The 27,557-nt window shown below is 35.5% G+C and overlaps 1 protein-coding gene across 5 annotated transcripts in view; it reads left to right on the top strand.

The window, feature by feature from the left end:
* Positions 1-27,557, top strand: part of SBF2 (SET binding factor 2) — a 440,997-nt gene that overhangs the window by 92,796 nt on the left and 320,644 nt on the right. The window lies entirely within an intron of this gene.

A 27,557-nucleotide genomic window follows, 5' to 3' on the forward strand; every position in this document is an offset into this window, starting at 1 on the left:
TTGGGTGCTCAACATTAAGGTGTGTCTTGTTTCACTCTTGGTTGGCTGTGCCTACCATTGTGAATTACGTTCTTCTATTGCCTCAAAGGGCAGAAATTTCATTTAGTTCCACTAGTTGTCAGCAGCGTTGGTTAAGCTTAGATTCAACTGCGTGCAACAGAAAACCCAAACGATAGTGGCTTAAATGAGGAGGGGATGTATTTTTCTTTCCTGTAACATAAAAAAGTCTGGAGTTAGGTGATTTGTTGTTTTGAACTAGATGTATTGCCATCCCTTCCTAATGGGAGAAAAAGGGGAAAAAATAGATGTTGGGTAGGCAGCTAGCAGTCACTGTACATCCTTCAATATAGAGTTCTTACAGGGCAGCCCTCAGCTAATCATCCCTGGACTAATCATTTGTGGCTAAGAAGTTAAGATTGGTTCCTCTTGAAGTTCTTGGCTTTGCAAGTCATAAAGAACTGCTTTGGCTTGGTTTTTGAAAAAGGTGTAGGGTAGTGTAATTGGCAAGCACTATGAGGCCTTATGCCCTGCTCATTAAGAGTAAAGTTATTTAGCTTGTTGTAGGAAGAATGCATAACTGGATGTGTATGTACACGGCAGCCAGAAAAATGGATCGGCTGTCTTCAAGTAATCTAATCTCATTCCTAATTCACAGTCTTTGATCTTTACAAACATGGTGATGTCTTTCATTATATATTCTATTAGAATTTTATTTTTTTAACTTCAAGGCCAGTTCACTAGTGTTTACTTAGTAGCTTTGAGTATTTAGCCAGTATTTACCCTCTCCTTTAACCACCTCAAGTGTTGTGTGAGAAGAAACCCTTTGTTTTTGCTCATCCTTGTGTCCCTCATGCCAGGCATATATGAGGTCCTAAATAAATATTTGGTGAATAAATGATTGACTGAAGGAACAAGAATGGTAGCATTCTGCTTTACTTTGAGTACTCCAAGATTGGGAATCTGCTATTTTAGGAATTCACCTTTTCAACTTTTATATAGCTCTAGAGAGACAACATAATAGAATAGAAACAATATGACTTTGGAGTCATTTGTATAACAAACTTTTTGATCCCTTACTATGTGTCAGGTACTGCTGTGTTAGATGCTGGAGCTGGAAAACAAATAAGTATGTTTCCTTATTTCAAGGAAAGAGGGAGACGAATTTGCAAACACTATAATTATTGAATTTACCATGGTAAGTGCTATATGTGTGCACTAAGTTCTAAAGGTGCGCATGGAAGGAGTTTTTAGACTAGACTGAAACAGTGGGTTTGAAGTGAGCAGGGTTGTGGTCGAAGAAGGCTTTCCAGAGGAGAGGCTACCCATGTGGGTAAGAATTAACCAGGTAAAGGTGAATGGGGATTGTGTTCCAACTTGTGCAGAGTTACAGATATGAGGATGCAAAGGGTATGGGGAGTGGCAGAAGGCATAGGAACCAACCAATGAAGGACTTAGACTTTATCTGGAATATCATTAAAGACATTTTCAAAGCAATTTCTTTTTCTCTCTGCTGAAAGGGGAAGCACATTTTTATCTTTTGGAAGATCTCCAAAATACAGAAAGGTATATAAAGAAGAATGTGATTACTTGTAATCTTTTCAACCGGAGACAACCACTGTTAACATTTTGGTGTACATACTACCATAATTCCTCAGTTTCTCTTCCTTCTCTCTTTGTTCCCTCCTTTTCTGCTTTTCTTCTGTCTTTCCTCCTTTTCTTTTTCCCCCTGCTCTGGTCAGATTTTGTTGGCCCTTATGGCAAGGACTTGAAGGACTCACTGAAGAAAGAGGTTAAGGCGTGAAATGAGGCAGAGTTTTTGTCTTGGAGTCATCTTCTGAAATAAATATTATAGAAAGAGATATCATTTTGGGGATGGAGTGTTTGAATTTGATTACTAGGTATGTATTTTTTCCCACAGAGCACTATGTGTCCATTTCTATTTTAAGAACTTCCAAAAATTACAGATTTAAATCTCATGACAGACTTATAAGTATTACTATTTCCATTTTATAGATGAGGAAGTTGAGGTACAAAGAGGTCAAGTAATTTGTTCAAGGTTTACATAGCTGTAACTGGTAGAGCATGGAATCCAGATTCTGGATTTATATCATGGCATTCTTGCTCTACCGTTCATGCTCTTTACACTATACTATCACTCAGGTGGAGGCCAAAATGTATGTGAAACAGTCAAATAAATATATCTAGCAGGAATATGGTTATGCATTTGAAACGCAGAGGACAGGTCAGTCTTGGGGATATAGATTTGGAAATCATCACACAGGAGGATATTAAAGTCATGAGAGTTAACGTTTCCAGTATTGTCAGTCATACTGTGTGATGATACTGAACGTGCCTTGTTTCCTGGTTACTTTTCTCTGGGAATCTCATTTTGTCAATATTCCTTTTTAAACTGTGCCTTATGTAACTAGATGTAGAGTTGTAATGCAGAAAAAATGTATTTTCCCACTTTGAAATAGATATTACTTCTGTTAATGCCACCAAAGCTGCATTTTTGCCACTTTCTTTTCCCTCTCCTTAAGTATACTACATTGCCCCAACACACATATTGACCTTGTGGTAACCATCCCACACCTGCTCTTCTTTGGGTTTTGTTTACATGAAACTGTGCTGAGATATATCTGCCCCATAATGTACTTAAGATTTTTTAAGGGCCAAAGTGAGAACTTTATATCTGTAATTTATTAGAAGTTTGTTATTGTCTTCTACCTAGCCATTTTACTTTTCCTTGTCATTAGGGAAGGAGTCAAAGAGCAAAGGAAATTTCCAGAAACTTTCCCCAGTGTTCCTGCTTTCGGATGTTCTTAGACATCAGATGTGTGTCACAGAATTGACTTACACCTGTTTAAGAAGGCCTTGTATGAAAAAGGGAAAATTAAAACAGGGGATGTGAGGAGGTCATTTAAATCAGTTTTGCTTATGAGTAGCAGCTGATCAGATCAGATCAAATAATTTTCTTTTGCTTTTTAAAAAAATTATTGTTGTTTATCCTTAGAAGAGGAATATAGGGGTATGACCACAGATGGTTGGTGGTTTGCAGTTATACCACATCAACCTGCATTTGTATGCGATAAAATTTAGACATGTTATATCTAAAAATATTTAGATGAATATGAGAAAATATTGGTTGTTGTGAGAAGAAATTTATTTTGTTTTGTTTTATTTATTTATTTATTATTTTTGGGGGGTACACCAAGTTCAATCATCTGTTTTTTTTTTTTCCTTTCTTTAATTTTTATTTTTTTGGGGGTACACCAGGTTCAATCATCTGTTTTTATACACATATCCCCGTATTCCCGCCCTCCCTTGACTCCCCCCCCACCCTCCCTCGAGTCCCCCCCACCCTCCCCATCCCAGTCCTGTAAGGCATCTTCCATCCTCGAGTTGAACTCCCTTTGTTTTACAACAACTTCCCGCTGGCTATCTATTTTACAGTTGGTAGTATATATATGTCTGTGCTACTCTCTCGCTTTGTCTCATTAGAAAAGCCTTCTTTCCAATCATTTTAGTTTACCATTATTATTATTATTTTTGCTTTGATGATTGGAAGGGTGAATTTTATATAGAAATGGGTTTTAGGAGACTTCCCTGGTGGTGCAGTGGTTAAGAACCTGCCTGCCAGTGCAGGGGACACAGGTTCGATCCCTGGTCCGGGAAGATCCCACATGCTGTGGAGCAACTAAGCCCCTTTACTGCACCTACTGAAGCCCATGTGCTCTAGGGTCCTTGCTCTACAACAAGAGAAGCCCACACCACAGCAAAGAGTAGCCCCTGCTCTCCATAACTAGAGGCAGCCCATGCACAGCAATGAAGACCCTACACAGCCCCCCCCCCAAAAAAATAAATGGGTTTTATTTAGCTAACTGAGATATTCAGTTATTTTCAGTAAAGCAAATGATCTGATAGCTTGACAAGTTAGATCTCTTTAAAGATATAAACAATTTAAAGTTCTTGGCAATTTTCCTCACTTGTAACTGTTCCTATAATGTGAGAATACCTGTAGATGTGGAAAAATAAAATTATGAAGACATTTAAAAAATTATTCTATTTTAGAAGTTGAGAATTGTCAGAAATAGAAAGTTATTTAGTTATTTAATCCTGTAGCTATATGATCTTTAGAATATATGTGACCATCCCCTCTGAAGAAGAAATAAAATGAAATTTTAACAAAAGAACATAAAGAGTTTCTAGACTATAAAGATACATATATAAATTGGGGGGGGCGTTACCCCAAAATTTCATTTTATATCTCTTTTTTAAAAATTCAAATATATGGAGACAATATATCTTTTAGTATGATGTCTTAGCTTTTCTTGAACCAAGAATGCTTTAAACACTTTCAGATTCTCTTATTTCACCTTTTAATATGTGTGTCAAGCAGAACATAGCAGTGGTGTTACAAAATTTAATGTCTCTAGACATGACTTTTACATTTTCTAACATTTGAATATTCTATTGTGAGGGAAAATAAATTGTGGATTAAGTGTGACCAGTGTATGAAATTATTCTTTTCTTGGTGATGGTGAAACAATTACTGAATTATAACTATTAGCAAAAATATAGATGCCTAGCACTTGTTTTCCACATGACTGACATTGTAGCTCACTGCAAATTGTTTATCTGTCCTTTACAATAAAAAGTAAGTCTGGATATTTAGAGTTTAACACCAAAGCTGACTATATAGAGAAAGATTATTCAGTTCTTGGGAAAGCTTTCAGTAATAAAATAGGTAGTCAGAATTTTGTAATTTTGTTGGAATCAGAACCTGGGAAACTTCCATTCTTTTAACTTAAATCAGTTTCTGGATTTATTTCTAAGTGTTATAATAGGCTACATTGTAGATATATGGGTGAATTAGAAATAGATCAGCCCTCATAGGGACTGAATCCAACCCTTAAATTATTTTAACTCCTGACTGGGTTAAGGTTATCTGCTATTTATGATGTCTTTAGGCTAGCTGCCTGCTAAAAGAAAACATAAATTCACTTTGGAGGAAGATATCATCCAGAGTCTCAAATTATCTCCACCTTAAAAACAACAACAGTAATGTTCAGTATTCAATCAAAAGTAATCAATTCAAGGAGATAAGACAATGTGACTAACACAAATAATAGTAGAAGCAGTCTCACAAAGGATTCAGATAATGGCACTGACAGATAAGACTGTGCTTTAATATGTCCAGGGAAGATAAAAGATTTAGAACTTTGGCAGAGTATTGGAAACTAATGAAAGAACCAAATGAAATTCAAGAACTGATATACAGTGACTGAAGTAAGTAACCCAGAAGATTAAATTAATAGCATGTTAGGCATTGCTGAAGAGAGAATTAGTAAACTGGGAGGTAGATGAGAAGAAACTATTTCAGCTGTTTCATGGTGAGGGTTAAAAGGGTAAAAAATATAGAAATGAGTAGATTAAAAAGAACCAGTGTGTAAAATATCCTAGGGAATCTCCAAACACTACTAGAACTAATAAATGAGTTCAGGTAAGTTACAGTATATAAGATCAATATAAAAAACTAATTGTTTTTGAATATACTAGCAATGAATTAGTGGAATTCAAATTTAGATGGAAATGCAAAAGACCTAGAATAGGAAAACAATTTTGACAAGGACAAAGTTGGAGGACTTAACACTAATTGACTTGAAGGCATATTGTTAAGCTACAGTGTTCAAAATAGTTTAATATTGGAGTTTGGACAGGTAATGGAATAATACTAATTCTCTCAACAGACAGAAGAGATAATCCAAACATAGACCCCCCCCCCTCCCCCGCCACATACACACACACACACAGATATTTTGACAAAGTTACAAAGGTAATTCTGGAGAAAGGATAGCCTTTTCAGCAAGTGGTGCTAGAACATTTGATAGCCATATTAACAGATGAACTTCCATTCATATCTCAAGTACAACAAATAGATCATATATTTAAATTTAAAGCTATAGAACCTCTCTCTTTTTTTTCCTGATCAGTCTATCAATTTTATTAGTTTTATTAATCCTTTCAGCGAATCAGCGTTTGGTTTCATTGATTTTCTCTATTGCTTTTCTGTTATCAGTTTCATTGTTTTCCATTCTCTATTATTTTCCTTCTTCTGCTTACTTTGGGTTTAATTTGCACTTCTTTTTTGATTTCTTATGGTGGAAGCTGAAGTCATTGATTTGAGACCTTTATTCTTTTCTAATAAAAGGTGTTTAGTGCTATAAATTAATCCCCAAATATTGCTTTAACTGCATTTTGCAAACTTGATTAAATTGTGTTCTCATTTTAATTCAGTTCAAACTATTTTTTTTACTTTCCCTTTTAAATTATTCTTTGACCCATGGGTTATTTAGAATTGTGTTTCTTAATATTTTGGGATTTTTCAGATAAACTTCCTTTTATTTAAGGTTTTAAATTTAATTCCATTGTAATCAGAGAATACAGTTTTGTGTGGTTCACATCATTTTCATTTTATTGAATGCCTTTTACATGGCCCAAAATAAGTTCTGACTTGGCCACCATACTTATGTATAATGCTATTACAATTTTTCTTCTTGGTAATTATAACAATTTCCCATCCAGTCTTTGTTACTTTATCACTGCCTACATTTCACTTTTCCCTGAATTATTATTCCCGAATACCAGTCTGATTTGGTCACGCTTTCTCCAAAAGTCTGGTGTTATCCCACTATCTGCAGAATGAAATTCATTCTTTTTATCATGGGAGACAAAGTTAATTATCTGTTATCTTTCTAGGAAAGCCTCATTTAGTACTTTCACCCTTTTCTGTCTCTTTCCACACATTTTGTATTCCAACCATGTTAAACTGGTTTTCTTTTCCAAAAATGCATTATAACATGCATTTCCTATACATCTTTGATCAGGGTATTCCTTTCTTCTGGAATTTCCTTTCTCTTCTCTTCTTGCTTTTCATCTAACACTCATGCCAATTCTGCTGCACCTGTGGAACTTTCTTTGCTTGCCTCTACTGGTGTCTACTGTATCCTTGGGGTTTTTTTGTTTTAATTAATTAATTAATTTATTGGCTGTGTTGGGTCTTCGTTGCTGTGCGTAAGCAGGGGCTACTCTTTGTTGCAGTGTGTGGGCTTCTTATTGTGGTGGCTTCTTTTATTGCAGAGCATGGGCTCTAGGTGCACAGGCTTCAGTAGTTGTGGCACTCGAGCTCAATAGTTGTAGCTCACAGGCTGTAGAGCATAGGCTCCGTAGTTGTAGCACATGGGTTTAGTTGCTCTGTGGCATGTGGGATCATCCTGGCCCAGGGATCGAACTGTTGTCCCCTGCATTGACAGGTTGATTCTTTTTTTTTTTTAAAGCTCTTTATTGGAATATAATTGCTTTACACTGTTGCGCCAGTTTTTGAGGTACACCAAAGTGAATCAGCTGTATTTATACATATATCCCCATATCCCCTCCCTCCCACCCTGCCTATCCTGGCCCTCTAGGTCATCACCCATCATCAAGTTTATCTCCCTATGTTATGCAGCAACTTCCCTCTAGCTATCTATTTTACATTTGGTAGTGTATATATGTCAGTGCTACTCTCTCACTTCACCCCAGCTTCCCCTTGCCCCCCACCTGGGTGTCCTCAAGTTCATTCTCTACATCTGCATCTTTATTCTTGCCCTGTCACTGGGTTCATCAGTACCATTTTTTTAGTTTCCATATATATCAGTTAGCATATGGTATTTGTTTTTCTCTTTCTGGCTTACTTTGCTCTGTATAACAGTCTCTAGGTCTCTCCACCTCGTTACAGATAACTTAATTTCATTCCTTTTTATGGCTGAATAATATTCCATTGTATATATGTGCCACATCTTCTTTATCCATTCATCTGCTGATAGGCATTTAGGTTGCTTCCATGTCCCGGCTATTGCAAACAGTGCTGCAGTGAACATTATGGTACATGTTTCTTTTTGGATTATGGTTTTTTCTGGGTAGATGCCCAGGAGCGGGATTGCTGGGTCATATGGTAGTTCCATTTTTAGTTTTTTAAGAACCCTCCAACCTGTTTTCCATAGTGGCTGTACCAACTTACATTCCCACCAACAGTGCAGGAGGGTTTCCTTTTCTCCACACCCTCTCCAGAATTTATTGTTTCTAGATTTTTTGATGATGGCCATTTCGGTGGGTGTGAGGTGACACCTCACTGTGGCTTTGACTTGCATTTCTCTAATGATTAGTGATGTTGAGCATCTTTTCATGTCTTTGTTGGCCATCTGCATGTCTTCTTTGGAGAAATGCCTATTTAGGTCTTCCGTCCATTTGTGGATTGGGTTATTTGCTTTTTTGGTATTGAGCTGCATGAGCTGCTTGTATATTTTGGAGATTAATCCTTTGTCAGTTGTTTTGTTGGCAAATATTTTCTCCCATTCTGAGGGTTGTCTTCTTGTCTTGTTTATGGTTTCTTTTGCTGTGCAAAAGCTTTTAAGTTTCATTAGGTCCCAATTGTTTATTTATTTTTTTATTTCCATGATTCTAAGAGGTGGGTCAAAAAGGATTTTGCTTTGATTTATGTCGTGTAAAGTGTTCTGCCTATGTTTTCCTCTAAGAGTTTTATAGTGTCTGGCCTTATATTTAGGTCTTTAATCCATTTGGAGTTTATTTTTGTGTATGGTGTTAGGAAGTGTTCTAATTTCATTCTTTTACATGTAGCTGATCAATTTTCCTAGCACCACTTATTGAAGAGGCTGTCTTTTTTCCATTGTATATTCTTGCCTCCTTTGTCAAAGATAAGGTGCCCATATGTGCGTGGATTTATCTCTGGGCTCTCTATTGTGTTCCATTGATCTATATTTTTATTTTTGTGCCAATACCATACTGTCTTGATCACTGTAGCCTTGTAGTATAGTCTGAAGTCAGGAAGCCTGATTCCACCAACTCTGTCTTTCCTTCTCAAGATTGCTTTGGCTATTCGGGGTCTTTTGCATTTCTGTACAAATCGTAAAATTTCTTAAAAATGCCATTGGTAATTTGATAGGGATTGTGTTGAATCTGTAAATTGCTTTGGGTAGTATAGTCATCTTCACAATGTTGATTCTTCCAATCCAAGAACATGCTATGTCCCTCCATCTGTTTGTATCATCTTTGGTTTCTTTCATCAGTGTCTTATAGTTTTCTGCTTACAGGTCTTTTACCTCCTTAGGCAGGTTTATTCCTAGGTATTTTACTCTTTTTGTTGCAGTGCTGAATGGGAGTGTTTCCTTAATTTCTCTTTCTGCTCTTTGATTGTTAGTGTATAGGAATTCAAGAGATTTCTGTACATTAATTTTGTGTCCTGCTACTTTACTTAATTCATCAATTAGTGCTAGCAGTTTTCTGGTAGAGTCTGTAGGGTTTTCTGTGTATAATATGTCATCTGGCAGGCAGATTCTTAACCACTGCACCACCAGGGAAGTCCCCTTTGGTTTGTTTTTAGTATCTGTCTTATGGTATGCTTTGGCTTTGGGTGCCAATTTATGTAGGCATTCAGTGTTCCTTCAGATCTCAATAGTGAGGAAATTAAGACAATATTAAGAGGTTTTTAAAAATTAATACATTTAATATCCTTAATTCAGCATATGGATCAGTGGGTTCAGGAATGGTGAAAAATTTTAAGTTATCTTTTGGAATAAGTTGAACACTGGATTCTAGGTTTTCTGCACCCTTTATAAGTCATTAACATTAAAGACAGTGTTTGCAAATGGAATAAAATTCCCAGCTCAGTTTTCACTGAATCTTAGATAAAACCAAGGAGTAAGTTTAACAATGCTACAGAAAATAATGAATTGCAAAAGGAAACTGAAAATTGTTTATCAACTAATGTCTATAAAATTATATGTTCACAGTTTAGTGAAGGTGATATGTATTAATTAATATTGATGATTAGTTGGAAAATGAAATTATGGGTGATGTAGATATGCTACACATAGTGCAGAAATAGATGGATCTAAATATGAAGAATAGGAGGAGTTGAAATTACCTCAAAAGCTAGAAGTTACTTCTGTGGTATCCAGAGCTGCCCAATCCTTATTTTATATTATAGTCAAAATTTAGTATGTTATGATAAAACAATAGAAAGAATATCTTGAAATAATATTTCTTCTAAACAACCTAAAAACTTCTCATTATAATAAAATGATGTACATAATGTTTTAAGTTGGAAATGTCACAGGTGTTTATCATTTTTTACAGTTCCCTGCTTAACTAACTTGTTTGATCAGCCAACTAGTTATCTGTTACATACTTTGTTTGAAGTAAAGAAGTCTATAAATAATTGTTTGAATGGGAATTGTTCTTATAGCTAGGAATACAAGCTCTGTGCAGTAATAATGTTTGGATAGTACTCTACTGTTTTCACAGCCCTTTTAGGTGTGCTCTTCCTTGGGAGGAAAGGAATACTAGTGAAAGTTGTCAATGGGTACATGGAATCTCATGGTCTTTCTTCCTAATCAATGGAAGAAGGATGCAGAGGAGAGGGCTAGGTGAGCAAAGAAATGCTAAGGGAATTTCTGACTAGCATTACAGAAGCTCTTTAGAACTTGAACTATATTGTGGACATTTTTAGAGGTGTTAAGTAAGTATGGTATGTGTATGCATAGCTGAATATAGATGTTTTCAAATATCATTGAATCTTTGAAGGTTAGAGATGATGTATATCAGAATATTAGATTTGATGATAACACATAAAGTTGTTCTCTTTTAAGGGAGATGCATTCCAACCTTTATTGTAGAAAGTTGGGAGGAACCCTTTAGTTGTCAGGAGTCTTATGAGAAGTGCTGACTAGTGTTTCTGTAATGATTTCACCCCAATTCCAGAAGGTTTTAGTCATGCGTGATTGTGAATTTAATACATTAAGTAATTGCTTCAGTTCTGCCTTTATCCTTATTTGGTTTTTTATCCTTCCATTTCATGCCTGTTCTTGTTTTTATTTAGCAGTTGACCTTTTTATATGGATCTGGGGGGGGAACCCACCACACCACACCAACAACTAAATGCCTCCATCTCATACCAGCCATATTTATGAATGGTTTTCTTTAAAGTGTTAAGTCTGAGCTGTTTTATCCAGTGCAAAATGTGGGACATTTGTTTTAAAGTAGAATTATAACAGTGATTATTTATTTTCAAGGTGAAGCATTTCCAGCTAAACTGCTTAAAAAATAACTTTTGTAGTCTAGATAGTTTTAGTCAATAAAATATATTTAATTATTTAAACAGAACAGATCAGGGTAGTTAAAACAAGTCTTTTTTTAAAAACCAATTTTAAACCATGTCAGTCAACTTAAAATAAATTTAAATGTTAATTTACTAAATTTCCACTTAAATATCCCCTCTTCCATCAGTAATGCTATTCTCCAGAAATAGCTAATCTTAATCTGTTGATCTTAATCTTCTCTGTTGATATTTGTTCAGTGAATGAGAACAGTGTTCTGCCCCTGCACTACTGAATTCCTGATCCACCGATTCCATGAGCATAATAAAATAGTGGTTAATTTAAGCTACTACATTTTGAGATGGCTTTTTATGCAGCAGGAGTATTGGAAGATAAATGGAATCTGAACTTGCTAAAGAGAAAAGCCATTTGTACTGCTTTAGCAAAAGTCCTGAGATAGGATGTTAAGTTGACTGAAGCTTAGAATTTATTTTGGATTTGGAGGGATGTTAGGTCATCACAGAGAAGAGAAGGTTGCAAAGGTGGTAGGAGCCAGTTGTTTATGGCTCTTAATACTTCATTAATGGGTTTAAATTTTTTTCCTGTGTGCAATGAGACCATAAATATTTTTTAAGTATGGAAGGTTATAAAGAAAGTGACTATGGAACTTTTTCTCTTACATCATTCCAACTTCCTGGAATGTGTATCTCAAGTTCATTTATTCTTACATGTGTTTACTCAGCAAGCATTTGTCATAGATATTCTTTCTGACAGGAACATAGTTCTTGTAAAGTGTGAAGGCTTATGTTTTTGTTTTGCCCTGTTTTTGTTTTCATGAAATTGTATACAGTCAAAACAAGAGTCTAATAAGAAAGCTAGGTATAATGTTATTTATATCTCTCAATAGAGACTAAAAATTACCATAGCTTTGTGCATACATTAAGTAGTCCTGTTGAACATGCAGAGCATCAACATGGTAGAAAAGACTTGAATGTTAAATCAAGATCAGAAAATATTATTTGGTGGGGATATACATTTCTATGGATTTGTGAAAACTCATTTGTTGATATCTATGAAAAAGCATTGTGGGAATTTGATGGAGATTACATTGAATCTGTAGATCAATTTAAGGAGAATTGCCTAACAATATTGATCTACCAAACTATGAACCCAGATTTCTTTCCATTTACTTAGGTCTTCTGTAATTTCCTTTGTCAGTGATTTGTAGTTATCCTGCAACCTTGCTAAAATCACTTATTAGTTCTATGAGTTTATGTTCATTTTTTTTTAGTGCTTTTACTTTTGATTATTCCTATTTAAAAAATATTCTTGACTCTCACATCATAATAGCACACTTGTGATTCTGCTATCTTAGTCAATATGGCCTTTTTAAAAACATTTTCATCAAAATGTTGTTTTGTACAGAAACTAAGAAAATATGTATTGTTTCTAAGTCTTTGTTTTACTTTGCCTTATATTTGTTTATTACTTTACCATTTTCTACTAGAATTGGGTTCCAAAAGCCATTGCCAGTCTTTCCTTGAAAAGCAGTGCTATTTTATATCTAGAATATTTGCCATATGACAGTATTTTTTAAGGGAACAAAAAAGCTGGATATCCAATACAGAAAAAATTTTATAATTTGAAAAATAACGTTTGCTATATCATTTTACAAATTTGACTTCATTAATTGTCTTGGTGCTTTTATAGATTACTTCAGAATAGGGGTACTAACTAGTGTTACTTTCTTTCATTCTGTATTGTTTCCCATGGGATTCTGTCACAGGGGCTAGCAGATATCTCCTGCCATACCTTTCTTTGATCTCTCTTTATAGGCAGAAATTCATGTAATTGATTGCAGTGCCTAATTAATGGGAGAGATAAGAATGGGGGCCAGGACACATCAATATTTTATAGAGTAACCAAGGATTGAATGGATTTAAGAAGGGGAATACTCTCATGAGACTGTTGGTTTTGTAGCAGACAAAATATTTCACGTCTGGATACATATTTGATGTCTGCTTATAGTACCCACCTTTATGAATTCAACCTGAATTTTGCAGAATGATTCCCCTCCAAGTGTTTGTGTCAGTTAAATATCCTATCATTGCATTGCCAAGTGCTACCTTTCTTTAGATTATTATTCTCTTTCGGGAGAGCTCAGTCTTAAAATAGTATAAATTCTGATTACAAATACTTCCTCAAACTTCTGGCTAGTGGAATAGTTGTATTAGTTGCTTAAAATCAGTCTACAAGTTTAATGTGGTTGGTAGTGGAAGCACTAAGAAGTGAATGGCTTTATGGCATTATAGTTTGTCATTTATAACATCCACATAAAAGTCATTTTTGCAGTGAATGGTGACTTCAAGCACACCAGAAACTTTTTTTTTTTTTTTTTTTTTTTTTGAGAGATAGCATAACATGACCTCTGGAATTTGGGCAGGTAGAAGGAAAAATGTTTTGACTCAGTATAAACTAGTCTTGAAAAGGAAGGTTGTTATTCTTAGAAATTGTGGCTTTGTTTGATGTAGAAGCTTTCTACAATAATCCTAATTTTCAAAATAGGTGTGAGAGTCACACCTTGTACTACTCTCACATTACAGGAGGACCTGATAACATAGTCCCCTTAGATATTGAAAAATATAAAGCCATACTGCATTCCCAAGTCTCTAGCAGATGAGGAAATTAATTTACATCTAAGTGGCAGATACGTAATAAGAAATTAGAAGGATTTGTACAGTATTTCAGTTCATAGAATATCCTTGTCCAAGCTTGTGACTAAGAGAAACGTTTAAAATGTTCAGAAATGGTGCAGTTCATGCCTGTGATACAGGTTACTTACCTGCTGATAATCGTGACTTCACTATGTGCTTCTTTCTCAGAATTTCAGAATTAGCAATGAGAGAAATCTAGGCTGAAATCTTGGAGGAATGATGTTTCTTGAGGAAAGGTGCAGAGTTACAAGGCTTAAGAGCTTAAAGAGGATGGATAACTTTTACTTCATTCTTACTAACCTGAAGGTTACATCAAATGCTGAAAGAAGTCAGATTTGAGCACCTTTAGGCTTAGATGCTTTATTGCATTTAAATGCTTCATGAGATTATATCCAGGCAACAGATTTCCTCAGCATTCTGTCATCTCTATCCCTCCTTTCCCTCCCCTTCCTTGTTCTCCCAGCCTTACCTCAGAATTTATTAAACAATTGATTGTCACAGAGATGAATATTAATACCTTTACTTAAATTAAAACACAAATTCAGACCTTTTCTGGTAGAAGTTAAATCCAACTTAACTGATTTGACAAGTATTGGTGTTATCAAATGAATTATATGGCACCCATTTTTCATAAATTGAACTAAATTTGTAGCTTGAAGATTTTGATTAAAATATATCCAGAGGCTGAGAGAATTTTAAAAATTTAATTAAAAATGTCATTTTCACTTATGTTTCCAGAGAAGTAGAGTAGATGTACTTTTCCTTATTCTCCCCACTAACTATAGCTAACGTCCTTGGACATTCTGTTTTCTTTTTCTTTTTTAAATAAGAAGATTTTTAAGGATAAAGGCAGAGTGATAAAGTAACTCTTAAAGGTAAAGGGACTTGAGTAGCGTGGTAGTGAGATCTTGGGTTTTTTGTTGATTTGTATATCCCAGATTGGGTGTTGTAGAAGTCAGCAACCCAGCAATGCCAGTTGGCACAAATAGGAAAAAAAAAGGCAAGAAAAACATGCTCTGTCTAGGGAAGGGAAAGGGGAGCCTACCAAGATAAGAACTTTTAGGTAATAACCACTCTGTACAAACACCACAGGAAAAAAACTGCAGCTGCAGCTCTATCCCAACTGTGGTGGCGTCAGAGATGGCTGAGTGGGAGTTGAACATTTTCATTAAAGTCAGGACTTTCATCCATGCGTGGTGAAGAATCAGTCCCCTTCCACCTCCTGGTGTCATAGAAGCCACACGGAGAGCCTGATCTTCCACCCTTACCTGGCAGTAAGGAGGCACCTTTCTTCTATACAGTAGTGATGTCAGAGGAGGCCTATTGGAGAGTTAGGGCTTTTACCATCACCTACCACCAATGAGGCTACCACTCATGGTGTAAGTGAAGGCAGCGTAGATAGCAGCAATGAGGCAGTTCTGCCCTTTCCGATCAGAGTAGTATCAGTGCAGTGTAGTGGAAAGCCTGAACTTCTGCCTCTACTTAGCAGTGACAGGGATCCCGTTCCCTAATAGCATCCACAGAGACTGAGTAGAGAAACTGGACTTCCACTCCCATCAGGTGATAATTTGGCAGTACCCTTCTTTCCCTGCCAGAGCACTATCAGAGGAGGCATGCAAAAATAGAAGATTTGACTAAGATCTGGAATTTTATACATAATATTTTAAATTACTAGGCTTCAATTGAAAATTAATCATAATACCAAGAACCAGGAAAATCTTAACTTGAATGAGAAAAGACAGTTAACAGATGCCAACACCAAAATGACACAGATGTTGAAATTATCTGACAATGATTTTAAAGCATCCATCATAAAAATGCCTTAATGAACAATTACAAACACACTTGAAACAAGTGAAAAAATAGATTATCTCAGCAAAGAAATAAAAGATATGAAGAAGAATTAAATGGAAATTTTAGAACCAAAAAATACAGTAACTGAAAATTTTTAAAAAGGAAAAGAACCCTCAGTGGATGGGTTCAATAGCAGCATAGAAAGGACAGAGAAAAGAATCCATGAACATGATGATAGAGCAGTAGAAATTACCTAGTCTCAACAACTGAGAGAGAGTAGAACAAAACACATGAACAAATGAATAGAGCTTCAGGTACCTGTGGGAATATATAAAAGATTCATGTCATCAGAGTGCTGGAAGAAGAGGAGGAGGGTGGGACTATAAAACTATTTGAAGAAATAATAGCAGGAAAAAAATCCCAAATTTGGCAAACGTTTATACAGACTTACAGATTTAAGAAGCTCAGTGGATTCCCAAAAGGATAGAGCCAAAGAAATCTGTGCCAAGGCACGTCAAATTTCTGAAAACTAAAGAGTCTTGAAAGCAGCAAGAGAGAAATGACACCTAAGCTATAGGGGATATTGTTTTGAGTGACAGCAGATTTCTAATCAGAAGCTATGGAGGCTGTAGAAAGTGACATAACATTTTTCAAGTGATTTGAAAAAAAGAACTATCAACCCAGAATTTTATATCCTTCAGAAATGAGGGAGAAATCAAGACATTCTCAGATGAAGAAATAGTAAGCGTTTGTGTAGTATCATACAAAAATATATTTGGTCTTTGTTCCCAGTTCCTGCATAGAACTCTTAAAAACCTTGAATTTCAAAACAAAACAAAACAAACAAAACAAACTTTGAATTTCCCTGAGGGATATGAAATGTCTTTTATTTTTCATAATGTGTGTCCTTCTATTGCACCCGAATTTATGCTACTGAGATAACTTAGGGTGAGGACTCTAGACAGCCTCAGGAAAGGGCTGTCCTTCAGAAAGATCATCATTGGTCTTTCCGCCCCACACACTGACCTCCAAAAAGGTGAAGGGGGGCTGGAAATAGAGCTCTATCAGAACTCTTGAACAATGAGATTCAGAGAGATTCCAGGTTGGTGTACACATCAACTTTCTGGGAGGGTGGCACACCTACAGAGGGCGTGGAAGCACCATTCCACTCTCCCTTATATATCTTACTCTATGCATCTCTTCCATTTGGCTGTTTCTGAGTTGCATCTTTTATAATAAATCGATAAATGTAAGAACACTGTTTTCCTGAGGTATGTGAACAATTCTAGCAAATTATTGAACATGTTGCAGGGGGAGATCATGGGAACCTGTGAATTTGTAATCAGTTCCTACAAAAGTGTGGGTTGCCTGGGGATTCAAGACCTGTGACTGGCATCTGACATGAGGGGCAGTCTTAACCTGTGGGGTCTGCGCTAACCCCAGGTAGTTAGTGTCAGAATTGAATTGTTGGACACTTGCTTTGATTTTGGAGAATTTGTTGTTTATGTTAGAAAACACATCAGAATTTTTCAACAGCAGACCTACCCTATATGAATGACCAAAGGAAGTTCTTTAAACAGAAAGGGAGTGTTAAAAGAGGGAAATCAGGAGCATTAGGGAGGAAGAAAGAACAACAGAAAGAGTAAAAATAGGTAAATACAATAAACTTTCCTTCTCTTCTTGTTTTCTTAATTATGTTCGATAGTTGAAGCAAAATTTGTAACATACTGTCTGATATGGTTTTTAATGTATAGAGGGAATATTTAAAATAATGATATTACAAGTGGAGAAAGCTAAAGGAACATAAAGGGATGCAAAGTTTCTACACTTCTCTCAGATTGGATAAATGTTGACACTAGTTGACTGTGATGTTAGGTACATATGATGTAATACTTAGAGCAACCACTACAAAATCTGTACAAAAAATATAGTCAGAAACATTGAATATATCAAAATGGAATTCTAAAAGATATTTGGATAACCTACAGAAAGGCAGGAAAACTCAAATAAAGAAATGTAAAACAGAGAGGACCAATAGGAAACAAAAAATAAAATGGTAGACATAAGCTCTGGTATATAAATAGTAACATTAAATATAAATGATATATCAATTAAAAGTGTTTATAAAAAATCATGACCATTATCTATAAGAAATTAGTTCAAATATAATAATATAGGTAGTTTGAAAAAAGATAGTTGAAAGAAAAAGAATGGAAAAAATATCTGATGCAAACATTAATCAGAAGAGAGTAAGGTGGGTTGTATTAACACCAAATAAAATATTCAGAGCAGAAAAAAAAAAACTTACCAGAATAGAGACAGACTTACAGAATGACAGTCGTCCATCAGTCCATCAAGAGGTCATACACAGCAATTTTAAATGCCTGTGTATCAAACAACAGAGTTTCAAAAATGTGAAGCAAAACTGATAGAACTGAAAGGAGAAACAAATTTCCATTTATAGTTGATAGACTTCAAACCCTTCTCTCAACAGCTGATAGGATAACTAGACAGATACTCAGGAAGAATATACTATCAGCCAACAGAATCTAGTCAACATTTATAGAACATTTATGTTTTGTAAATCTACAATCTTTTTCAGGTTAAAAATTTTATAACCTGAAAAAATTTTAAAAATTGAAATCATACAGAGTATGTTCTCTGATGACAGTGGAATCAAACTAGAAGTCAAACCACATATCTGACAAAATGTTCTACAATAAGTGAACGGTTAAGCAAACTGCGGTTCATATGTACCATGACATACTCAGCAATAAAAAATAATAAACTGTTGATGCACTTGACGTTGTGGATGGATCTTAAGGGCATTATGCTGAGTGAAAAAAAGTCAGTCTTACAAAGGCACGTAGTATATGATTCCATTTATATAGCATTCTCAAAATAACAAAATTACAGAGGTCAAATTAGGAACAAGTTAGTGGTTGCCAGGGGATTGAGGTGGGGGAGGGAGTTGGGTGGGACTGTAAAGGTGTAGCATGAGTGACATCTTTGTGGTGTTGAAGTAGGTTTATTTCTTGCTTTGGATGGTGATTGCACAAATATATACAAGTGATAAAAGTGACACAGAACTATACACATTGTACCAATGTAAGTTTTCTGGTTTTGATATTGTACTGTAGTTTTGTAAGTAGTAACCATTGGGGGAAAATTGGTGAAGAGTACAAGAAGCCTCTGTACTTTTTTTAAGTTGCTTAGATTCTATAATTATTTAAAATAGAAAGTTAAAATACTGTTTTACTAGAGTATATTTAATAACATTTAAAAAATTTCCCATCCTCTTTTAGTGTATTTGATTAAAGAAGCTGTCTCTAGGTGAAAGAGTAACACATCTAGTTAATATTCATCAGATAAGTTGTTGAAAAGCCATTTTGTATACTTCTCAGAAAATGAGAAATTTAATCATCCTCCTGTCTGGCCACAAATATTTTTGCAAGTTAGATGATTTCCAGTTAGTTGCTTTCAGTTAAAGGAGGACCTGATCATTTCACAATATATACAGATATTGAATCACTGTTGTTGTATAACTGAAACTAATATAATGTCATGTGTCAATTATATCTAAATTAAAAAAAGCAATTGTGAGAAGATCTTAATTTTTAAGTCTAGATGTAGGAATATGTGTGTTCATTAAATTCTCTTTTTTAATATTTGAAAATTTTCATAATACAGTTTTTAAACTTAATGAAAAAAAATAGTGAAATGCCAGTGTAGGGTTTAGAAAGCTCACATACTAGCCTATAACTAAACAGGAGTGAAAGCAAGAGATCAGTTAGTTTGTTAACTAGTTAGTTATTTAGTTATTACAACAGCTCTGTTAAAAAGAGTATGATGGTTTGAGCCAAGCAGTGGAAATGGATGTGGAGAGAAGTAGTTGGATGTGCAATATATTTTACAGATCAGACCTATGATTATCGAAGGTTTTTAGGTGAGTGAAGATAAAGTGAGCATCAAGGAAAATAAAAATAGACTACATTTTAAAAAATTTACAGAAGGATCATAATTTGTTTCCTCAGTGCTTAAGCACAGTGCATGGCTATATGTTTAATAAATAGGTACTGATTGCTTTGGGGATAGAAGAGAAATTGCATGCAAGTAACAACAAAACATTTTTCTCAAGGCTTCTTAGCACCAACATAATAATAACAAAGGAGCAAGAAATAGTATTCTGTGGCAGACGTGACTCTTTGAGCCTGGGGTCATTGTTTGGATATTATCTGCATTGGTCCAGGTGGAGAGAAATTCCTGTTTTGAGAAGAGCTGAATTATACTAGATAAGAAAACAAGTAGAAAAATAAACATTTATTCATATAAAAATGATTAGAAAATACAGTTCAAAAGAAAACATAAGCTATTTTCCCTACCTGTTTTAAACTGATGACAAGTTCATAACTCTGTAAATTCACTACCTGTTGTTTTGTTGTGGATTTTCTCCAGAAATTGAGTTTATAAATTAAAAAAACTGATAAAATATATTATTTCTCATTTTCAATCCAAACAATAGGTTTTTAATTTTTTTTAGGACTTTGAAGTTCAGTACTGTCCTTTCATCTAATTCCGTAGTCATCAAAGTCTTTAACCAGTGTGTGATGTCCCACTACAGAGTCCTTAACTGGCATGTATTCTTGGTATTAGAACATGTTGTAAGATAGGTGGGGACCAAGATAGATTGATGCTCTCTGGTGATCCTTGCAAAAAGATAACCTTTGGTTATAGTTTTCAGGAAGACTGAATATTTTTGATGAGAGGAAGGTTTATTGTTAATGTTGTAGTAAGTATCTACGTAAACTCTTTGGACTTTATAAAGTATTAGTCATTTCATTAATTTATTCAGCAGTTATCTGAATGCCAAATTTGTGCAAAGATATAAAGAAGGAACCACAATGAAATGGGTAAGAGGGGCAGAGACACAATATAGTCAAGACCTATACTCCCAGGTAGGCGATCTACAAACAGGAGAATAATCAGAATTGCAGAGGTTCTCCCCAAGGAGTGAGGGGTCCAAGCCCCACAATGGGCTCCTCCACCCAGGGGTCCTGCACTGGGAAGATGAACCTCCAGCACATTGGACTTTGAAGGCCAGTGGGGCTCATATTGGGAAGACCTGGAGGACTGTAGGAAACGGACTTGACATTTAAATGGCAGGTGCAAAAATCTCACTTTCTTCAAGATGCAGCACAGGGCCCATAATTTGAAATGAGCCTGGGTCAGACCTACTTGCTGATCTTAGAGAGCGTGCCAGAGAGGCAGGAAGTAATTGGGACTCTCCCTGGGGACATAGATGCCAGTGGCAGTCATTTTTGGGAACTCAGTCTACCACGAGGACACTGGTGCTAGCAACATTTTGGAATCTTCCCTCTAGCCTATTAGTGCTGGGGACTTATCTGCCCACCAGCCAGTTGGCACCAGTGCTGGGCCCCCTCCAGGTCAAGCAGCCAGCCATATGGGGACGCAGACACATCCATCAGCTGGTCCAGGACCTGGTCCTGCCCACCAGTGGGCTGACATCAGTCCCAGGATCCCCAAGGCACTAGTCCCACTCAACCACAGGTCAGCATCATCCTCAAGACCACCGGCACCTGCAGCCAGCTGCCTTGGGATCTGGCTTTGCCCACCAGCAGTTTGGCACTAGCCCCAGGCCCTGCAGCCAGCCATGCCAGGACCCAGTCCCAGTCCCACCCATCAGCAGCTGGCAGCCTCCACATGAGGCAGGGCCTGCAGCCAACTGCCCAGGAGCCATCCCCACCTACCAGCACACCCACAGTAGTTGACCCTACCACAACAGAAGGGCCCACTCAGCCTACATATAGGATACCCCTAGATCATATACCTCTGGTGACCAGAGGGGAGTGTGTTGCTGAGCCACATAGGATGTTTTCTGCATAAGACCACTTCTTAAAGATCAGAAAACATAACCAGCCTACCTAATATGTACAAATAAGCACAGAGAATTAGGCAAAATGAGGTGACAGAGGATTATGTGACAAATGAAGGAACTAGATAAAACCCCAGAAGTAAAACTAAACAAAGTGGAGAGAGGCAGTCTACTTGATAAAGAGTTGTAGGTAGTGATCATAAAGATGCTTAACAAACTGGGGAGAATGGATGAGTATAGTGAGAGGTTTAACAAAAAGTTAAAAAATATAGACACATCTGAGCAGCAGAAGACAATAACTGAAATTAAAAATACACTAGAATGAATCAACAGTAGATGAGATGATACAGAGGAATGGATCAGTGACAGGAAGATGGAGTAGTGGAAATCACCTAAACTGAACTGAGAAAAGAAAAAATAATTTAAAAAATGAGGACAGTTTAAGAGACCTCTGGGACAACATCATATATATTAACATTCATATTATAGGGGTTTCAGAAGGCAAAGAGTTGGCTGGGGGTGGGGGTGGGGGGGCAGGGGGTGGGGGTGGGGAGGGCAGAGAACTTATTAAAGTCATAATAACTGAAAATTTCCCTAACCTAGGGAAGGAAATAGACCTCCAGGTCCAGAAAGCACAAAAAATCTGAAATAAGATCAACCCAAAAAGGTCTACACCAAGAAATATTGTATTTAAAACAGCAAAAATTAAAGGTAAAGAGAGGACATTAAAAGCAGCAAGAGAGAAGCAACTAGTTGCATATAAGGGAAACTTCCATAAGACTGTCAGCTGACTTTTCAGCAGAAACTTTGCAAGCCAGAGGGGAGTGGCACCATATATTTAAAGTGAAGAAAGGGGAAAACCTACAACCAAGAGTACTCTATCCTGTAAGGCTTTTGTTCAGATTTGAAGCAAAGAGCAAAAGTTATACAGACAAGCAAAAGCTAAAAGAGTTCAGCACCACAAAACCAGCTTTCCAAGAAATGTTTCCAAGAATGAGCTAAGTGAAAAGGAAAAGACCACAATTAGAAATATGAAAATAATGAAAGGAAAAAAATCTCATTGGTAAAGGCAAATATACAGTGAGGGTAGTAGATCACCCACTTATAAAGCTAATAGGAAGGTTAAAAGACAAAAGTAGTAAAATCGTCTGTATCCACAGTAAGTAGCTAAGGGATACACACACAAAACATATATAAAATATGTTAAAAACATGAAATGTGGGCAAGGGAGTAAAAATGCAGCATTGTTAGGGTTATTAGAATGTATTTAAACTTAAGAGATCAACTAATATAATCTCTCTCTCACACACACATACACAGAGGGGGGGTGCAAACATCATGCTAATTACAAATCAAAAATCTGTAATAGATATATAAACAAAAAAGAGAAAGGAATCCAAACATAATACTAAAGATAGTTATCAAGTCACAATGGAAGAGAGCAAAAGAAGAAAAAAGGAACAAAAATGATCTGTAGAAACAACCCCCAAACAATTGACAAAATGGCAGTAAATAAGTACATACCTATCAGTAATTCCTTTAAATGTAAATGGAATAATTGCTCCAATCAAAAGACATAGAGTGGCTGAATGGATTAAAAAAAAAACAAAAACAAGACCCATATGTATGCTGCCTACAAGAAACTCACTTCAGATCTAAAGATATGTACAGATTGAAAGTAAGGGGATGAAAAAAGATATTTCATGTAAATGCAGAGAAAGTGGGTATAGAAGTACATATATCAGACACAATAGACTTCAAAACAGAGACTAATGAGATGAAGGGCATTGAATGATAAAGGGATCAGTCCAGCAAAGATATAACACTTGTAAATATTTATGCACCTAACATAGGTGCACCTATATACGTAAGGCAAATATTAACAGACATAAAGGGAGAAATTGACAGTAACAGTGGTGACAGAAGACTTTAACACTTCACATCAATGGACAGCTCATCTGGACAGAAAAGCAATAAGACCTTAAAAACACTGGCCTTAAATGACACAGTAGATCATATGGATTTAATCAATATATAGAGGGAAATTCTATCCAAAATCAGCAAAATACACATTATTTTCAAATGTACATGAAACATTCTCCAGGATAGATCATATTCTAGGTCACAGTAAATTTAAGAAGATCAAAATCATATCAGGCATCTTTTCCAACATAACAATATGGGACTAGAAATCAACTATAAGAAAAAAACTGCAAATAGCACAAACACATGGAGTCTAGGCAGTATACTACTAAATAACCAAGGGGTCACTGAAGAAATCTAAAAGTGAATTTCAAAAGTACATGGAGGCAAATGAAAATGGAGACACAACCATCCAAAATCTATCAGAAACAGCAAAAGCAGTACTAAGAGGGAAATCTATAGTGATAAAACCCTACCTCAGGAAACAAGAAAAATCTCAAATAAACAATTAATCTTACACCTAAAGGAACAAAAGAAGAAGAAACAAAACCCATGGTTAGTAGAAGGAAAGAAATAATAAAGATCAGCAGAAATAAATGAAATAGAGACTAAAAAACAATAGAAATGATCAGTGAAACTAAGAGCTGGTTCTTTGAAGAGAGACACAAAATTGATAAACCTTTAGCCAGACTTATCAAAAAAATAGGGCCCAAATAAATAAAATCAGTAATGAAAAAGAAGTTACAACCAACACCACAGAAATACAAAGGCTCATTAGAGATTACTACAGACAATTATATGCCAATAAAATGGACAACCTAGAAGAAATGGATAAATTCCTAGGCACACACACTATCCTAAAATTGAATCAGAAAGAAGTACAAATTATGAATAGACTGATTACTGGTAATGAAAATGAATCCGTAATCAGTAACTCCCAACAAGCAAAAGTCCAGGACTAGATAGCTTCTCAGGTGGATTCTAGCAAACATTTAAAGGAGAGTTAATGCTTATTCTTCTCAAACTATTCCACAAAAATTGAAGAGGAAAGAATGCTTTCAAACTTATTCTATGAGACCAGCATCACCCTGATACCAAAACTAGACAAAGACACTGCAGAGAAGAAAATTACCAAAAAGAAAATTACAATGTCCCTGATGAACAGAGATGCAAAAATCTTCAACAGAATATTAGCAAACTGAATTCATCAATACATTAAAAGGATCGTATGCCATGATCAAGTGGGATCTATCCCAGAGATGTGAGAATGGTTCTACATCTGCATATCACAGTTTGATATACCACATTAACATATCACAGAATCAAAATCATAGGATCATCTCAGTTGATACAGAAAAGGCTTTTGACAAAATTCAACATTGATTTATGATAAAAACTCTCAACAAAGTGGGTATGGAGGGAGTGTACCTCAACATAATAAAGGCCATGTATGAGAAACCTACAGGCAGGATCATACTGAACAGTGAAAAGCTGAAAGCATTTCCTCTAAAATCAAGAAGACAAGGATACCCACTCTTGTCACTTTTATGCAGTATAATATTGGAAGTCCTAGCCATAGCATTCAAACAAGAAAAAGAAAAGGCATCTGAATTGGAAAGGAAGGAGTAAAACTGTCAATGTTTGCTGATAACATGATACTATATATAGAAAATCCTAAAGATGCCACCAAAAAGCTATTAGAATTAATAAATGAATTCAGTAAAGTTGCAGGATACAAAATTAGTGTAAGGAAATCTGTTGTGTTTGTGTACACTAACAATGAATTATCAGAATGAGAAATTAAGAAAACAGTGCCATTTACAGTCACTTCAAAAATAATAATTAGGTATAAATCTAAGGAGGTAAAAGACCTGTACTTGGAAAACTGTAAGACATTGATGGAAGAAATTGAAGATAAGACAAAGAAACGAAAAGATATATTGTGCTTGTGGATTGCAAGAATTAACATTGTTAAAATGACCATACTACCAAAGGCAATCTACAGATTTAATGTAGTCTCTATCAGAATACCAATGGGATTTTCACAGAACAAGAACAAATAATTCTAAAATTTGTTTGGAAATACAAAAGATGCTAAATAGCCAAAGCAATCTTGAGAAAGAAGAACAGAGCTGGAGATGTCATGCTCCATGATTTCAAACTATAGCACAAAGCAACAGTAACCAAAACAGTATAATACTGGCACAAAAACAGAAAGATGGATCAGTGCAACAGAATAGAGAACCCTGAAATGAACCCACACTTATATAGCAATTAATCTATGACAGGAGTCAGGAATATACAGTGAGGAAAATACAGCCTCTTTAATAAATGGTGCTGGGATAACTGGACAGCTACATGTAAAAGAATCAAACTAAAGTACTTCCCCACACCATATACAGAAATAAACTCAACATGGATTAAAGACTTGTATGTAAGACTTGAAATGATAAAATTTCTGGAAGAAACCTGTGTGGTATGCTCTTTTACTTTGGTCTTAGTAATATGTTTTGGATCTGTCTCCTCAGGCAAAAGAAACAAAAGCAAAAGTAAACAAATGGAACTGTATGAAGCTAAAAAGCTTTTTTGCAGAGCACTGGAAACTATCAACAAAATGAAAAGGCTGCCTACTGAATGGGAGAAGATATCTGTAAATGATACATCTGAAAAGGGGTTAATATCCAAACTATACCAAGAATTCATACAGCTCAACATGAAAAAAACAAGTGATTTTATTTTTAAAAAGGGCAGAATGTCTGAATAAACATTTTCCCAAAATTCAGATGGCGAACAGATACATGAAAAGATACTCAACATTAGTAATGATCAGGGTAATGTAAATCAAAACCACAATGAGATATCACCTCACACCTGTCAGAATGGCTGTTGACAAAAAGGCGGTAAATAACAAATGTTGGTAAGGTTGTGGAGAAAAGGGAACTGTTGCACTGTTGCTGGGAACGTAAATTGGTTCAGCTGCTATGGAAAACAGTATGAAGGTTCCTCAAAAAATAAAAAATAGGACTACTGTTTGATCTAGCAATCCCACTTCTGGGTATTTTTCCAAAGAAAACAAAAACACTAATTCAAAATGATATATGTGTTCACTGTAGCATTATTTACAATAGTCAAGATATGGAAGCAACCTAAAGATTCATTGATAGATGAATGGATTAAGAAGATGTGATTATATATGGATATTACTCATCCATAAGAACAATGATATCTTGCCATTTGTGACAACATGAATGGACCTAGAGAGTATTATGCTAAGTGAAATAAATCAGATAAAGACAAATATTGTATGATTTCACTTATATGTGAAATCTAAAAAATGAAACAAATGAGCAAACATAAAACATAAATAGTGTCATAGATACAGAGAATAAACAGGTGGTTGCCAGCAAGGAGGGTGGTAAAGGGATGAGTAAAACAGGTGAGGGAGATCAGAGTTACATACTTCGAGTTACAAAATAAATTAGTCATATGGATGAAGTGTACAGCATGGAGGTTATAGTAAATAATTACCTAATATCTTTGTGTGGTGGCAGATGGTAACTGATAGTGGTGATCATTTTGTATGTTGCACACCAGAAAGTAACAGTGTTGTAGGTCAATTATACTTCAAACAAACAAACAAAAAACAAAAAGGTCAGATTTGTGGTTACCACAGATGGGGGTTAGGGGAGAGGGAGGGGGAATTGGACAAAAGTGGTCAAAAGGTACAGACTTCTAGTTATAAGATAAATAAGTGCTAGGGATGTCATGGACAACATGAATAATAAACACTGCTGTATGTTATATATGTGTGTTGTTAAGTGAGTAGTACTATGAGTTCTTACTGCAAGGAAAAAATTTATTTAATTTTGTATCTAAATGAGATGAAAGATGTTCACTAAACTTTTTGTGGTAATCTTTTCATGATAGATATGTCAAATCATTATACTGTACACCTTAAACTTATATAATGTTATATGTCAATTATGTCTCAATAAACTGGAAAATAAAAAGAATATTTAATACCACTGAGTGATAATTTTAAATTGGTTAAGATATTAAATTTTATGTTTGTAAATTTAC

The sequence above is a fragment of the Hippopotamus amphibius genome, chromosome 9, assembly GCF_030028045.1.
Source record: "Hippopotamus amphibius kiboko isolate mHipAmp2 chromosome 9, mHipAmp2.hap2, whole genome shotgun sequence".
Classification (NCBI taxonomy): domain Eukaryota; kingdom Metazoa; phylum Chordata; class Mammalia; order Artiodactyla; family Hippopotamidae; genus Hippopotamus; species Hippopotamus amphibius.